The sequence below is a fragment of the Sapajus apella genome, unplaced genomic scaffold (assembly GCF_009761245.1).
Source record: "Sapajus apella isolate SASKATOON/1434 unplaced genomic scaffold, GSC_monkey_1.0 scaffold13, whole genome shotgun sequence".
NCBI classification, from domain to species: domain Eukaryota; kingdom Metazoa; phylum Chordata; class Mammalia; order Primates; family Cebidae; genus Sapajus; species Sapajus apella.
The window spans coordinates 34,840,798-34,857,772 of record NW_022436953.1 but is presented as its reverse complement, the minus strand read 5'-3'; the positions used below and the strand labels follow the sequence as shown (position 1 = coordinate 34,857,772).

Genomic DNA, 16,975 nt, shown 5'->3' with positions numbered 1-16,975 from the left:
CTCCCCGACCCCGGCGGGGGCGGTTGGGTGTGAGGCGAGCGCACCAAGCACACGCCTTTGCCCCCCCGCCTGGGAAAAAAAGGGAAACCCCCCCCAAAAAAAAAAAAAAAAAAAAAAAAGAGTCATTCACGCAGAGCCGGCTGTGTGGCAGAACAGAGTTTTACAATTACTCAAAAATCAGCCTCTCAAGGCATTCAGGGAGCAGAGTTTTTAAGGACAACTTGGCGGGTAGGGGGAAGCCAGTGAGTCAGAAGTGCTGATTGGTCAGAGATGAAGTCATAGGGAGTTGAAGCTGTCATTTTGTGCTGAGTCTGTTCCTGGGTGGGGGCCACAAGATCAGATGAGCCAGTTTATGGATCTGAGCGGACCCATCAAGTGCAGGTTCTGCATAATATCTCAAGCACTGATCTTAGGAGCAGTTTAGGGAGGGTTGGAATCTTGTAGCCTCCTGCTGCTTGACTTCTAAACCATCATTTCTAATCTTGTGGCTACTGTTAGTCCTACAAAGTCAATCTAGTCCCCAGGCAAGATGGAGGTCTGCTTTGGGAAAGGGCTGTCTTCGTTTTAAACTATAAACTAAGTTTCTCCCAAAGTGAGTCCAGCCTACGCCCAGGAATGAACAAGGACAGCTGGGAGGTTAGAAGCAAGATGGAGTCGGTTAAGTTAGATCTCTTTCACTGTCTCTGTCATCATTTTGCAAAGGTAGTTTCACCAGGAAAGAACAGAAAATCATACTCCTGGGGTAGCTTGGAGGGAACTTAGAGCAAACATGTAGTTTTTACCCCCAGGAGGGATCGTAGCACACCGTAAACGTAGGATATTCTTGGCCAGGCATGGTGGCTCATACCTGTCATCCCAGCACTTTGGGAGGCAGAGGCAGAGGTGTCACCTGATGTCAGGAGTTTGAAACCAGCCTGGTCAACGTGGTGAAACCTCATCTCTACCAAAAATATAAAAATTAGCTGGGCATGGCAATGCATGCCTGTAATCCCAGCTACTTAGGAGGCAGAGGTAGGAGATTCTCTTGACCCCAGGAGGTGGAAGCTGAGTGAGCCGAGATTGCGCCATCGGACTCCAGCCTGGGTGACAGAGCAAGAGTCTGTCTCAAAGCAAACAAACAAACAAACAAAAAACTGCTGAGGTGAACTGTCCTGTGCAGATGAAGGGATGCCCTGTGGCCACTCCAAGGCCCTCTCCCTCTTGGTGGAAGGGACAGGGCTGTAGAGAGAGTGGCCTTTGATCCTTTGTCATGGGATGGGGAGAGGGGATTTTCCCTTTGATCCAGCTGTGAGAAGTCAGCATAAATTGGCCTGATTCCCTGCCCCCAGACCCCGGTGCTTTTCCTCCATCGGCACATTGACCTTCATTTCCCTGCCCCCAGACCCCGGTGCTTTTCCTCCATCGGCACATTGACCTTCATTTCCCTGCCTCCAGACCCTGCTCTCCTGCCCCACTAGCACCTCACGTGCATTGCTTTCTCTAATCCTTAGCAAACTCAAGGAAGTAGGTTTTAGCATCACCTCCATTTAACAGATGGGAAAAATAAGGCCCGTGGGGTGGCCTTGGAAATGCTGCACTCGCTCTCTCTGCACTTCTCTCCTTTGTCCTATTCCAGCAGGACTGGGCTCTGTGCTCTGCCAGGAGTGACGCAGGGAGAGAGAGTGGAGGACCCATCAGCCTGCACGTTTTCCAGATGCTTCTCCCAAAAACCTGAGTCTCAGGGAAAGTCAAGGAGGGGCTCAGGGCAAAGAGCCTGCCCTAGGATAGGGGGATGGTGCACAGTTGCCTTTCCCAGACTGAAGCCAGGGACGGCAGATGCTGGAAGCAGCTGGCTGAGGGTGCCTGGGGTGGAGGCTGGACCACCTGCACAGGGCAGCAGAGTCCAGGGGACCACAGGGCCACCGATGGATGTCTGCCAGCAAGCTCTGTAGACCGGTAGCCCACTCCCTCCCCAAGGAAGATGACAGCCCTGGGCACATCCCCAGGGAGGACCTCTCAGGGAGATTCAAGGTCATTTTCCTTCCACCAGCTCAGTGCAGAGGGGGCTTAGGGGGAGATCAAGCTGTTACAGATGACAGGAGGCTGTTTCCTGAGGGATCTCACCTGCCAGCTGTGAGAGGATTGGGTGAGAATTCACAACTCTGGTCAGGGACGGGAACAGAGAGGGCAGGGCTGTGGGGAAAAGGCACTCACCGGAGCATGAATAACTAAGTGAGCAACTCTTCTATGCAAGATAGGGTACTTTCCACAAGGCGGGAAAGAAGGCTTTTTTACTTTTTTAAAGACAGGGTCTTGCTCTGTTGCCCATTCTGGAGTGCAGTGGCGAGATCATAGCTCACTGTAGCTTTGGTCTCCCAGGCTCAAAGTGGATCCTCCTGCCTCAGCCTCCCAAATAGCTCATTTAAAAAAATTTTTGGTAGAGATGAGATCTCACTATGTTGCCCAGGCTGTTCTTGAAGTCCTGGCCTCAAACGATCCTCCAGTGATGGGGTTACAGGAGTGAGCCACCATGCCTGGCCTTTTTCTTGCTTTGGGGGCATTAATGTTGTCCATAAAAAGAGTCAAACTGTAAAATATTTTAAGAGATATATTCTGAGCTAAATTTGAAGGCTAGGCGCTGTGGCTCATGCCTGTAATCCCAGCACTTTGGGAGGCCGAGGTGGGCAGATCACCTGAGGTCAGCAGGTCGACACTGGCCTGACCAACGTGGAGAAACCCCGTCTCTACTAAAAATACGAAATTAGCCGGGCATGGTGGCGAATGCCTGTAATCCCAGCTACTCGGGAGGCTGAGGCAGGAGAATCGCTTAAAACCTGGGAGGCAGAGGTTTCGGTGAGCCGAGATCACACGATTGCACTCCAGCCTGGGCAGCAAGATCAAAAACTCTGTCTCAAAAACACAAACAAAAACAAATATGAGTGACCATGGCCCGTGACACAGCCTCTGGAGGTCCTGAGAATGTGTGCCCAAGGTGGTCGGGGTGCAGCTTGGTTTTATAATTTTAGAGAGGCATGAGACGTCGATTAAAAACATTTAAGAAATACATCGGTTTGGTTCAGAAAGGCAGGACAACTCACTGCAGGGCTTCCAGGCCATAGGAGAAGTTAAACATTTTCTGGTTGACGGTTGAGTTTGTCTAAAGTCCTGAGACCAACAGAAAGGACATGTTCAGGTTAAGATAAAAGATTGTGGGCCGGGCGCGGTGGCTCAAGCCTGTAATCCCAGCACTTTGGGAGGCCGAGGCAGGTGGATCACGAGGTCAAGAGATCAAGACCATCCTGGTCAACATGGTGAAACCCCGTCTCTACTAAAACTACAAAAAATTAGCTGGGCATGGTGGCGCGTGCCTGTAGTCCCAGCTACTCAGGAGGCTGAGGCAGGAGAATTGCCTGAACCCAAGAGGCGGAGGTTGTGGTGAGCCGAGATCGCGCCTTTGCACTCCAGCCTGGGAAACATGAGCAAAACCCCGTCTCAAAAAAAAAAAAAAAAAAAAAGATTGTGGAGACCAAGTTTCTTTTGGAGTCTTACAGTGGCTGCCCTTAGAGACAACAGATGACAAGTGTTTCCTGTTCAGATGTCTAAAAGATGCTAGGCTCTCAGTCAATCTCTTCAGGATTGGGAGGCCTGGAAGAAAAAGGTCTAGCTATGTTACTAGAGATTCTTTGCAGATGTGGATTTTCCCCCACAAAGGACAGCTTTGCAGGGCCATTTCAACATATGGCAGAGAAACCTGTTTTGGGGTAAAATATTTTGGTTTTCTTTTTTTTTTTTTTTTTTTAAGTCTTGTGATTTACTCATGGGGGAAAAAATACAAAAGAGGTTTTGTTCTCATGGCTGCCCACTGCAAGCCTGGCATAAACAGCCCGCTCACTTCTGTTTGGAGAAATATTCTTTGCTCTTTTGGACATCAGGCTTGATGGTATCACTGCCAGGTTTCCAGCCAGCTGGGCACACTTCCCCATGTTTGTCAGTGAACTGGAAGGCCTGAGCTAGTCTCAAAGTCTCATCCACAGAGCGGCCAACAGGGAGGTCATTTACAGTGATCTGCCGAAGAATACCCTTATCATCAATGATAAAGAGGCCCCTGAATGAGATGCCTTCATCAGCCTTTAAGACCCCATAATCCTGAGCAATGGTGCGCTTTGGGTCTGATATCAAAGGAATGTTCATGGGTCCCAGTCCTCCTTGTTTCTTAGGTGCGTTGATCCATGCCAGGTGACAGAAGTGCGAATCCACAGAAGCACCAATCACTTGGCAGTTGAGTTTCTTAAATTCTGCCCTATCACTGAAAGCAGTGATCTCCCTGGGGCACATAAAGGTGAAGTCAAGAGCGTAAAAGAAGAACACAACATATTTTCCTTTGTAGTCAGACAGGCTGACATCTTTAAACTGACCATCTGGCATAACAGCTGTGGCTTTGAAGTTGGGGGCAGGGTGCCCAATTTTAGCATTTCCTGAAGACATCTTCCTATCAGCAGTCCTGACACAAGTCTCCGAGAACAAACCACTGGACAGAAAGAGGACCCCGATTTTCTTTTTTTTGTCTCGTAATGATGTGCCAGAGTCATCGTGGAAACTAAGTCACCGTATATAGGGTTAAATAAAACTCATCTGATGAGAATTTATGGTTCCCCACACCCCTTAGATAGGAACTTGGGCAAGATTTTAAAAATCAGAGCTTAGTCCTCAATGTTAACGAGTGAAAATGGTGCTAGGAGAGGAAAAACTGTGCCCAGCTGGGCATCCTGGCCTCCCACCTGCACGTGGGGAGGGAGGGCGGCAGAGGGTGTGCACCTGCATGGCTGGATGCTGGGCAGCCAGACTGGGGGCAGCCTTTGTGGCGGGTGGGTATGTGCTAATTCCTGGACTTCGGGAGCAGACACGGGATAACTCTTGCCTACCCTCTGGGCAACTGCAGCCCTGGCTCTTCCCAGCAGCTGTACCAGATCACCCTGTTACGGGCGGAGGGCATCCAGGTTCTTCGTGTTTTGAACAAAGAATTGGACAAAACGTACAGAGCAAACAAAGAAGGGCACAGATTTATGAAAACAGAAGTACAGTCCACAGCGCAGGAGCAGGCCAGAGAAGAGGACCCATCGAGAGCACTGCCTACAGAATTTTCTTGGGTTTACACCCTCTAGAGGGTTCCCACTCCCTGGTTTACACCCTATGTACATGAAGCAGGGCCTGCAACCAGTCTGATTGGTTGTGGAAGGTGGCCAATCAGAGGCTGAAGTGAAGTCACAAAGCTGCACGTGGAGACTTGGTTCACGACCAGTCTGACTGCTTGCAGGAGGGGACCCGTAGGTAGTTTCATTTCTCATCTGCAGAGCAGAAAAGTGGGGCTTGCAAAGGGAGTAGCCACTGAACTTTTGGTATTTGTGTGGAGAGATGGGGACTTTCCATTTCATTCAGTTATAGGAAGTCAGTGAGATGAGCCTTAGGTTCTCTGCCCCCAGCCCCTACTCTCTCTCCTGGGGATGCTAAGCCTGAGTCCCGCCTGCACCTGGATGTTGATTCCACAGTCACCTCAGGCACAGTGAGCCCCCCTCAAAGCCTCCTTCCCTGCCTTCCTACCTCCCACTGGCTCCTCTTCCTGTAGCTGTGTCTTGGCAAATAGCATGGCCCCGTTTACTCACCTGAGGCAACTTCATTCCGCCGGCAAGTTTGGCTGTTCTTGAGTGTCGACAAAAAGAGTCAGACTCTGTAAAATATGTGAAGAGATTTATTCTAACCCAAACATGAGTGACCATGGCCAGTGACACAGCCCTCAGGAGGTCTTGAAAGCATGTGCCCAGCTGGGCGCCAAGGCTCACTCCTGTAATCCCAGCACTGTGGGAGGCCCAGGCAGGTGGATCACCTGAGGTCAGGAGTTCGAGACCAGCCTGGCCAACATGATGAAACCCCAGCTCTACTAAAAATACATAAAATTAGCTGGGTGTGGTGGCACACACCTATAATCCCAGCTACTCAGGAGGCTGAGGCAAGAGAATCACATGAACCCAGGAGGTGGAGGTTGCAGTGAGCCTAGATCGTGCTGCTGCAGTCCAGCCTGGGCATGTTGTCAAGGTGGCCGGGGTGCAGCTTGGTTTTATACATTTTAGGGAGGCATAAGACATCAATCAAATACATTTAAGAAATACACTGGTTTGGTCCAGAGAGGCGGGCCTACTCCAGGTGGGGCTTCCAAGCTATAGGTAAATGTAAACGTTTTCTGGTCGACAATTGGTTGAGTTTGTCTGAAGACCTGGGATCAATAGGAAATATTCAGGTTAAGATAAAAGACTGTGGAGACCAAGGTTCTTTTGGAGTTTTACAGTGGCGGCCCTTAGAGACAACAGATGACAGATGTTTCCTGTTCAGATGTTTAAAAGGTGCTAGACTTTTAGTTAATCGCTTCAGGATTGGGAGGGCCTGGAAGAAAAAAAATCTAGCTATGTTACTAGAGATTCTTTACAGATGCAGATTTTCCCCCACAAAGGACAGCTTTGCAGGGCCATTTCAACATATGGCAGAGAATCGTGTTTTGGGGTAAAATATTTTCATTTTCTTCTTTGTCTCGTAATGTTACGCCAGAGTCAGCTTGGAAAGTCACAATATATAAGGTTAAATAAAACCCATCTGATGAGAATTTATGGGCTGTAGGGCATGACTCCTCAGACTCCTTAGACAGGAATCTGGGCAAGACAAAAAAAACAGAGCTTAGACCTGGTAACTGGTCATCGGGCCTCCCCTGCAAAGCCTGACCTGGATCCCCTCCATCATACCCCCAGAGAGCCCCGCCATTCTCCTTTGACCCAGGGACAGGGCCTGGCTAAGAAGGGCAGCACTCTTGGAGACAGTGTCTCAGAGCTTCGAGCGAGAGCTCTGCCATTCCAGTTGCAGCCTGGGGGCCTCCACCAAGGGACAAAGCAGTTGTGCCGGGCTGGGCTTTTGCTGGGGCTCTTGAGGGGGCTGAGGTTTAGTCCTGCCGGCTCAGGCTCCGGCCAGTGGTCTGTCCTCTGGCTACAGCCTCTGCCTCCACTTGCCCAGCCAGGGGCCCCAGGACTGCCACACTGGCATTTTCTGGGTCCCCTTGGAGGGACCACTCTTCCCACCCTCCCAGCCCCGATGGGCCCCTCCAGCTGATCACTGATTTTTTTTTTTTTTTGGTGATAGGAAGCGAGATGAGGCCAGTGCTAAGAGCGATGAGGGCCTGTTTTCAAGTCCCAGCTCCTGCGGCCATGGGCTCTCTGAGCCTCAGTCCCCTCCCGTCCTGCATTAGATAAGGACACCACACCTCCCCTCACTGCCTCTTAGGAGGTCACAACACAGGGGAGGAGTGTCGGACACAGGCATCGCCCGCCAAGCACTGTAATTTGCCAGGCACTAAATGCAGTGCCCTCGTGAACTCACGGAATCACCATGGTGCCCTCATTTTAAAGATGGGGACCTCCAGAGAGGTGAGTCGCTTCTCCAAGTGACACAAGTCCTTAGTAGTGGAGCCCAGACCCCAGCCCTAGCTGTCCCCTGCTTTCTGGTCCCCTGGTATCTGCAGACTCTCCCACTGCCTCGTCTCACAGTGACAAAAGCCTGTGTCCTCCTCTCTACCCCCTGCTGGCCTTTCCCCATCGCCACCAGGAGTCAGCAAAACTGTGGACTTGTGTTTGAAAGAGACAGAGCTAGGTGCAGCAGCTCATGCCTGTAATCTCAACACTCTGGAGGCCAAGGTGGGAGGATCACCTGAGGCCAGGAGTTTGAGACCAGCTTGGGCACTACAGTGAAAACTTGTTTCTACAAAAAGTTAAAAATTAGCCAGGCGTGGTAATACATGCCTGCACTCTCAGCTCCTCGGGAAGCTGAGAAGGGGGATCCCTTGAGCCCAGGAGGTCAGCGCTGAAGTGAGCTATGATTGTACCACTGCACTCCAGCCTGGGAGACAGAGCAAGACCCTGTCTCTAAAAAATAAAAATAAAAAAACGAGACACACAGGGTTGACAGGACAGACGAGCGTTTGTTAGGCATGTTGGTGCCGTGTCACTGGGAAGTGAAATGCCAGCAGACCACTGGCTTGGGACAGAGCGCCTGCCCTAGGCCCAACAGACGAAACCAAAACAGGGTTGTTTGTGCTGAGTTCCACCACCAAGTGGAAACTGTTTATCTGAGCTTCTCAGAAATCAGGAGAGAGGAAGAGATAGCAGCCAAATTCCCAGCCAGGCCGGTTTTAGTCAGCACAGTAAGGAGGCCTTCTGCTTAAACCTTTAACGTTGAAGAGACCAATCAGCTCTGTGTTCTGGTTTCTGCTTCCTTGACCCTTTTCTCTATGTTATAGAATGAGGTGTTGCTCATTCTAGAAGAACAAACACAAGCCAATGAAGGCCTCTAAACTAGATCTGCTGTACTTTCGTCTTCTGACACCATCTTGACTGGTTATTCTAGCCAGAACATTCTGCAATCTCCTCACGGAGGAGCAACGGAGCTATTGCTTCACGTACCCAAGGACAAATAAACACCACCAGTCCAGCGTTCCCGGGATCCCCGGCCTGAGGGCTTGCGTCCAGCCTCTGGCAGGAATGTGACTTGAGTCTCGTGGCCACTTCCTGTTTTCAGCGCTTTCGGGCCAGCGGTCCAGCGTCTTATCAAAGATCACCCTCTGCTTTCCAAAGGCCCCTGTTCTCTCACCAGCCGGGCATGCTGAACAAGTAGACAGGCGGGACGTACGTGTGTGCACACTGTGTACAGTGCTGAGTATTTCATCACACCAGCTCCTAAAAATAGCCCCGGCATAGTACAAATATCATTGTGAAATCACAGAAAAGTGTTTTCCTGGAAGAGGGAGGGAGACAGAACCCTTTGCAAGCACACAGGCAGGTGCTGCAGAGGTGGAGGAATAATCCCTCTGGCGCCAGCCCCTGATGGTCCCGTCTGTGCATTTGGTGTCACTGATGTGTGAAGGTAACAGAAGAGTTACATTTGTTTGAATAACCCCCCACCCACTTTTGCAGCTTTGAGAATTATTAATATAAGAGAAAACACTTGTATCGTTCCTTCCCCCAGTGTCCTCTCCTCCCTGCCAGGGTAAAATCTTGCCCCATTTTCAAGCCCATTTCGATTTGGTCTCAGCGAAGTAATCACTGTGTCCCAGCCAGTGTAACTACCAAAACTCCCAACTTTACTCTGAGGTGAAATGCCTCCTGCTCCAGCCTGGGCTCTGCCCACTTCCACTCCAGCTGCAGCTCCTCATCCTCTGGGGACAGCCCAAGAGCCAGTGGCGAGGACCAGAGGTCTTTGCTCCCTACATGCTGCTTGGCCTCCCAGGTGACCAAAGCTGACCCGCCCTCTTGGGCCACTTTTTCAGGGTCTGGAGTCTGCCTGCCTTTGGGGGAATACTTCAGCCTCCTTCAGTTTCACTCTTCCAGGTCCCCGCTTCAGGCAGATTCTAGACAAGCCCATCGTCACTCCCCTTCACACGAGGCCCCTCTGGGTCCCAAAAGCCAGGCCCTTGACCTGCCTGCAAAGGCACAGCTTCCCGTGCTCAGTGACCTTTCTTTTTCTTTTTCTTTTTTTTTTGAGATGGAGTCTCGCTCTGTCGCCCAGACTGGAGTGCAGTAGCTCAACCTCAGCTCACTGCAACCTCCGCCTCCTGGGTTCAAGCGATTCTCCTGCCTCAGCCTCCTGAGTAGCTGGGATTACAAGTATGTGCCACCACGCCCGGGTAATTGTTTGTATTTTTAGCAGAGATGGAGTTTCACCATGTTAGCCAGGATAGTCTCGATCTCCTGACCTTGTGATTCGCCTGCTTTGGCCTCCCAAAGTGCTGGGATTAAGGCACAAGCCACTTCGCCTGGCCAGCAACCTTTCACTTAGAAGGGGCAGGCAGTGTGATCCCAGCTCTGCGCTCTCTGTGTGGCAGGACACAAGGATGTGTTTCGGTGGTACCAGGCTGGGTAAATGTAGTAGTCAACAAGCGTCTGCTTAAGCTGGTGGCGATGAATTTAAAATGAAACCAGTCCGAATGTCTGTATCTCCTCTCTTTCCACTCCCAGCAGCTTGTGTGCAGGCCGGGTGCCCAGCTGGGCTTGGCCAGTTGGGAGCCACACAAGGAAAGGGACACTTTAGGGAATGAGCAGATGGAGCTGGACCAAGGCATAAGGATCAACAGGCAGCAAGGGGATGTGAAGGGTGAGCAGGCAGGACAGAGACCCCTGAGCCACCAGTTCCCAGCAGTGAGCGCAGCTGGAGAGGAGGAAGGGCTTCACTGCTTTAGCATGACATCCCTGGGACTGCTAAGGCTGAGCATCTTTTCAGTTCATTGGCCATGTCTCTGTTTTCATGAGATGCCAGCTGTTTTTCCACTTATGAGATTGTATTGTTTGGGCCAGGTACAGTGGCCCACGCCTGTAATTCCAGCACTTCGGGAGGCCGAGGCGGGTGGATCACTTGAGCTCAGGAGTTTGAGACCAGCCTGGGCAACATGGTGAGATCCTGTCTATACAAAAAAAAAATTAGTTGGGCATGATGGTGTGCACCTGTAGCCCCAACACTCAGGTAGCTGAGGTGGGAGGGCTGCCTGAGGCCAGGAGACCAAGGCTACAGTGAGCTGAGATCGTACCACTGCATTCCAGCCTGGCAACGAAGTGAGACTCTGTCTCAAAAACGAACAAAAGAGATTGTGTTGTTTGTACCTTTACCATGATTTTTACATCCATTTGCATATTCCATCACTAATCTTTTGCCTATTGTGTGGGTGGTAGATATCTTCTCAATTGAGTCACGGAGTGAATCTATGGAAATCCATTTTATTTCAATAAAACGGATATTCCACTCTGTAAAAAAAAAAAAAAAAAAAAAAAAAAAAAAAAAAAAAAAAAAAACAGTATAATTCCTGCCTGCATGAGTCCTGGACAGTGTTAAAGGGGGTCGTTCAATGTCAAGTGCTCAGGACATTGTGGGGCCCAGATAAGGCTAGGGAGAAGCTGGGCTGTCCCTATGATCACCGTTAAGATCAGTTTTGTCCTTTAAGAACATGCTATGTCTTACATTCTTAATAATGTCCTCTTTTTCTTTTTTTTTAAAGAAGATGTGGCTGGCTTGGGCACTGTCCTGGGTAGGGCTTGGGGGCCCTGAATAGTGTCTGTTATATTTTAACATAAAGTTTTATGATTTTCTTTGTATGTATCTTGAGTCTTGAACATTTCTTTCTGTTTTTGAGACAGGGGTCTCTCTCTTTTACTCCGTTGCCCAGGCTGGAGTGCAGTGGTACGATCTTGGCTCACTGCAGCCTTGACCTCCCCGGCTCAGGTGATCCTCTGACCTCAGCTTCCAGGTAGCTGGGACCACAGGCAACTGCCACCAGGTGCACCTAATTTTTTGTATAGATGGGTTTTTGCCATGTTGCCTAGGTTGGTCTCAAACTCCTGGGCTCAAGGGATCTTCCCACCTCAGCCTCCCAAATCTTTTTTTGAAATAAAAAAAAAAACTGAGGTCTCTTTATGTTGTCCAGGCTGGTCTCAAACTCCTGGGCTCAAGAGCTCCTCCCTCTTCAGCCTCGTGAGTAACTGGATGACAGGCATGAGCCTTTGCTTGAACATTTCTTCTTATATTTCTTCCTAGATTTTGTTGTTGTTGCTCTTACAAATCAGGTGTTGTTCATCTCCAAACTGGTCATCACCAGTATATAAGAAAGTCATACGGTGGCTCAAGCCTGTAATCCCAGCACTTTGGGAGGCCGAGGCGGGTGGATCACGAGGTCAAGAGATCGAGACCATCCTGGTCAACAAGGTGAAACCTCGCCTCTACTAAAAATACAAAAATTAGCTGGGCATGGTGGTGCATGCCTGTAATCCCAGCTACTCAGGAGGCTGAGGCAGGAGAATTGCCTGAACCCAGGAGGCGGAGGTTGCGGTGAGCCGAGATCGCGCCATTGCACTCCAGCCTGGGTAACAAGAGCGAAACTCCGTCTCAAAAAAAAAAAAAAAAAAAAAAAAAAAAGTCATGGATTTATATACGCTTACCTCTTAATACACACTTTATTGCATTCTTATTTGTTCAAATAGTTTTCCAGTTGATTTTTTAGGTGAATAATTTTATTATTCTTTGTGAATTTATATTCAGCAAATGTTAACAGAATACTTACTATATACCAGGCATGGTTCTAGGTGCTCAATGTACATCAATAACCCTAAAAGACAAGGATCCGTACCCTCATGGAGCTTACATGCGGAGAGGATGATAGTGGGCAATGGAGACAGTGTATGTTTTTGGTATTTTTAAAGCTTCATTTCTCCATCCTGTCTTAGGGCATGGCCCAAGCCCCCCAGAACAAAGCTGAGAAGCAGGCGGTGCTGATGACAGCACACTCGCTTGTTGCCCAGACATGGAAATGCCACTCATATTTCACAGCCAAGCATGGTGCTCACAATGGGCTTTTGGCAAACACCCTCTATCAGGAAAGTTTCTGAGTTGCACGTAATAGAGACCAGCCCTGGCTGATTAAATTGGAAAAGACCTTTGCTGACAGCGTTGGAGGGCTCATAGGTGGCTGGGAGGGTCCAGACTTGAGAACTGGGCAGGAGCAAAGAGCAACCACATGGCCAGGACAGCAGAATCAGCCAGTCCTGCAGATAACCACGGCCATCGAGTTGGGAGCATGAAGCACAAACACTGCCCCTGCCATGCTGGTGCCAGGTTTGGCTCACGCCTGTAGTACCAGAACTTTGGGAGGCCCAGATTAGCAGATCATTTGTGCCCAGGAGTTCAAGACTAGTCTGGGCAACATGGGGAAATCCCATCTCTATAAAAAATACAAAATTTAGCTGGGTGGGGTGACACGCACTTGTATTCCCAGCTACTTGGGAGGCTGAGGTGGGAGGATTGCTTGAGCCTGGGAGATCGAGGCTACAGTGAGCCAGCTGTGATTGCACCACTGTGCTCCAGACTGGGTGACAGAGCAAAGCCCTGTCTCAAAAACATTTTCCCTGGAGCCCCCGGAGGGAGTGCAGTGCTGTGGGCACCTTTTCTGCCCAGTGAAACTGACGTTGAACTTTGGGCCTCAAGAACTGAGAGAGAATACATTTGTTGTTTTAAGCCATCAAGTCTGTGGTAATTTGTTACAGCAGTGACAGAAAACGAATACACTAGGACACAAGAAGCATGAACTATTTTTTTTTTTTTTTGCTCTGTCTCCCAGGCAAGAGTGCAGTGGCACGATCTCAGCTCACTGCAACCTCTGCCTCCCTAGTTCAAGCAATTCTCCTGTCTCAGCCTCCTGAGTAGCTGGGATTATAGGTGCCCGCCACCATACTCTGCTAATTTTTGTATTTTTAGTAGAGAAGGGGTTTCACCATGTTGGCCAGGCTGGTCTCGAACTCCTGATCTCGTGATCCACCTGCTTTGGCCTTCCAAAGTGCTGGGACTACAGGAGTGAGCCACTGCGCCTGGTCAGCATGAACTATTAACAAAATCAATAAACTGGACTTTGTAAAAATAGAAAACTATGGTCTTCCAAAGATATCGTTATGAAAAGGCAAACCATAGACTGGGAGTGAATATTTGCAAACAAATTTCTGACAAAAGGACTTGTATCCAGAATAAACAAAGAACTCGGAACTAAATAAGACAACCCTGTTAAGAACTAGGCAAAAGATTTGAGCTGGTACTTCACTAAGGAAGAGATACAAACGGTAAGCAGGGTCTGTGGGTTTGTGAAAGGATGTCCTGATAAGGAAATGCAAGTTAAAATCACGAGATGGTAGCACACACCCAGCAGAATGGCTAACATTAAGAAGCCCGGCCAAATCACAGTTGGAGTGGGTGTGCAGCCACTGGTACTTGCTGCTGGTGGGAATGTGGCACGTGTGAGCACTCTGGAGAACACGATGGCAGTTCCTTAAAAAGCTAAGCCCACCCGTACCATATGACCCAGCCACTGCACTCCATGGTATTTACCTGAAAGAAGTGAAAGAACATGGAGATGCAAACACTGGCACATGAATGTGAACTTTCATAGCAGCTCAATTTGCCAGCGGCAAGAACTGAAAACATCCCAAACGTCCAACAGGTGAACAGCAAATAAACTGTGGTACATCCATACAATGGATGCTACTCAGGCATAGAGAGGAACCAGCTACCGATACATGCATCATCGATGAATCCCAAAGTAATGACACTGGGTGAAAGCAGCCAGATAAGGACCCTTTTGGAGATAATGGGCATGTTCATCATCCTGATGGTCTTGTGCTGTCTACAAATGTAAATCTCATCAAATTATTACTTTAAATATGTGCAGATTTTGTACATTAATCACATCTCAATAAAGCTGTTTTAAAAATTGCATAACTTTAGGTCTTACAAAGCCTGAATCTGCTTCTGCTTTTGGACATTCTAGATTGCTTCTGTGTGTGTGTGTGTGACAGGTCTCACTCTGTTGCCTAGGCTGGAATGCAGTGACGGGATCACAGCTCACTGGAGCCTCGAACTCCTGGTCTTAGGCGATCTGCCCACCTTGGCCTCCCAAAGGGTTAGGATTACAGGTGTGAGTCACTGTGCCCAGCCTTCTTGTGCTCTTTTTTATCCTCAGTGTTCCTGGTACTTCATCTTCCAGATGCTATTAACGCTGGTCCACTGAGGAACCCACTCTAGTTCTCCCTCCATTGTGGGTTTAGTCTCTTGCATATTTCTTTACTGTCATGTCAGTGAGGCCTCGAGGGGAAGGCAAGGCTAAAAAATGTGTTCAGCATGCCATCGTTCTCACTTAGGTTGTAATACATATTGACTTTAATCTTTTTTTATTATTGTGAAAAATATCCAACATATACAATAGTAGATAGAATAACATGGACCCATATGTACCTAAGACCAGTTTTAACAACTGTCAAGTCACAGCAAATCCTGCTTCATCCACACCCTCGGCCATGGCCCTTTCCTGTGCTACGTTGAAGCAGATCCAAGACATCATTTCATTTTATCCATAACTATTTTAGCAAACATATAGATGACAAACTAAAAGATAAAAATGCCAAAAGAATGCCAAAGAAAGACTACAATACTATTATCACATCTAAAAGTAATCATCCAAAATCTTCAAATGTCCATGTGCTTAAATTTCCAATTCTTTTTCTTTTTTAAATTGGGAACAAATCCATCTCCTATTTTTCCTCCTGCAATGTATGTATGTATGTATGTATGTATGTATGTATGTATGTATTTTTTGAGACGGAGTCTTGCTCTCTTGCCCAGGCTGGAGTACAGTGGTATGCTCTCGGCTCACCACAACCTCCGCCTGCCAGGTTCAAACAATTCCCCTGCCTCAGCCTCCTAAGTAGCTGGGATTACAGGTGCAACACATCCAGCTAATTTTTGTATTTTTAAGTAGAGATGGGGTTTCACCATGTTGGTCAGGCTGGTCTTGAACCTCTGACCTCGTGACCCGCCCGCTTCAGCCTCCCAAAGTGCTGGGATTACAAGCATGAGCCACCACGCCCGACGCAATGTATTTATTGAAAAACTCATTTATCATACTATACTTTCCCACTTTCTGTATTTTGCTGATTCCAATTCTAGAGTATTATCTATTTTATTTTTTATAGAGATGGGGGTCTTGCTATGTTGGCCAGGCTGATTTCAAACTCCTGGCCTCAAGTAATCCTACCACCTTGGCCTCTCAAAGCACTAGGATTACAGGCCTGAGCCAACTCACCTGGCCCAGTGTCACTTAATGTGTTCCTCTGTTCTGAATTTGTTAGGCAGTTCTGAAGCCTAGGCCAGGTTCAGGTTCTATTTTCCTGGGAGGGTGCAGAAAAAAGACAAAACTATTTCATAGGCTGTTAGGCTCTTCCATCAGGAGGCACAGGATTTCTGTCTGTATCTCTTTTTGCAGTACTGGCAGTTTTGAGTAGTAATTAGATTCATCAATTCATTAGGAGTTATAACATGTGATTTTTGTTTTTGAGACAAGGTCTTGCTTTGTCACCCAAGCTAGAGTGTAGTGGTGTGATCATGGCTTACTACAGCCTCGACCTCCTGGGCTTAAGCGATCCTCCCACCATGCCCTTTTAAACAGCTGGCACCCTGCTAGTTTTTAAATTTTTTTTGGCAGAGACAGTGTTTTGCTATGTTGCCCAGGCTGGTCTCAAACTCCTGAGCTCAAGCGATCTGTCTGCCTCTGCCTCTTAAAGTGCTAGGACTACAGGATGAGCTGCCATGCACAGCCCTCTTTAGATTTTTAAATTGACATTAAGAGTAGCTCAATGATTTCTTTCTTTTTTTTGAGATAGTCTCACTGGTCACCCAGGCTGTAGTGCAATGGCGTGATCTCGGCTCACTGCAACCTCCACCTCCCAGGTTCAAGCAATTCTTCTGCCTCAGCCTCTGGAGTAGCTGGGACTACAGGCACATGTCATCCTGCTGGGATAATTTTTTGTAATTTTAGTAGAGACGGGTTTCCCCATGTTGACCAGGCTGGTCTCGAACTTCTGACCTCAGGTGATCCAACTGCCTCAGCCTCCCAAAGTGCTTGGATTACATGCGTGAGCCACTGCGCCCAGCCAGAAGGATTTCATAATCAGCAACTGGAATGATTTTTGGCGGAGGTTTTCCTTTTACAGATACTGTCGAGAAAAAATACTGTGTTCAGAATGCGGCCTGAATAATTTCTACTTTTGAGAATTTGAGGTTTTGTTTGAAAAGTGATTTAATATACAGTAGATTGGAAAAAAAGATCCAAGGGTGTGTAAGTATGTAGTTTCTGTGTGTTGCTGTGAAAGTTCATATAAACGTGAAATCAAGTTTGTTAACTGTTTTATTCCAATCTTTCATATACTTGCTATTTCCCCTTTCCTATTGCTAGTTTTTTCTTTTTTTCTCAAGTAGTTTGAAAGTTGAGGACCTAACTCTAGTCTTCTAATAATTTCTACATTTTAAGAAACATAGTTCAACTTTTACTTTTTCTATCAACGTATTTAACATGATTATATACATATTGGCATCTACAGCCTTC

General features: G+C 48.2%; 2 long non-coding RNA genes and 1 pseudogene across 3 annotated transcripts; all 3 read right to left on the bottom strand.

The window, feature by feature from the left end:
- Positions 1–3,793: 3,793 nt before the first annotated feature.
- Positions 3,794–4,525, bottom strand: LOC116554160 (annotated as a pseudogene). Its single transcript, XR_004270084.1, has one exon. The product of XR_004270084.1 is annotated as a peroxiredoxin-1 pseudogene (transcript).
- Positions 4,526–5,266: 741 nt separating this feature from the next.
- LOC116554161 lies at positions 5,267–10,821 on the bottom strand. Its single transcript, XR_004270085.1, has 3 exons — positions 10,665–10,821; positions 6,318–6,414; positions 5,267–5,702 (listed from the first exon to the last, which is right to left on the bottom strand). It is a non-coding gene; the product is annotated as an uncharacterized LOC116554161 (long non-coding RNA).
- Positions 10,822–11,978: 1,157 nt separating this feature from the next.
- LOC116554159 lies at positions 11,979–15,141 on the bottom strand. Its single transcript, XR_004270083.1, has 3 exons — positions 14,830–15,141; positions 13,927–14,221; positions 11,979–12,596 (listed from the first exon to the last, which is right to left on the bottom strand). It is a non-coding gene; the product is annotated as an uncharacterized LOC116554159 (long non-coding RNA).
- Positions 15,142–16,975: the final 1,834 nt, after the last annotated feature.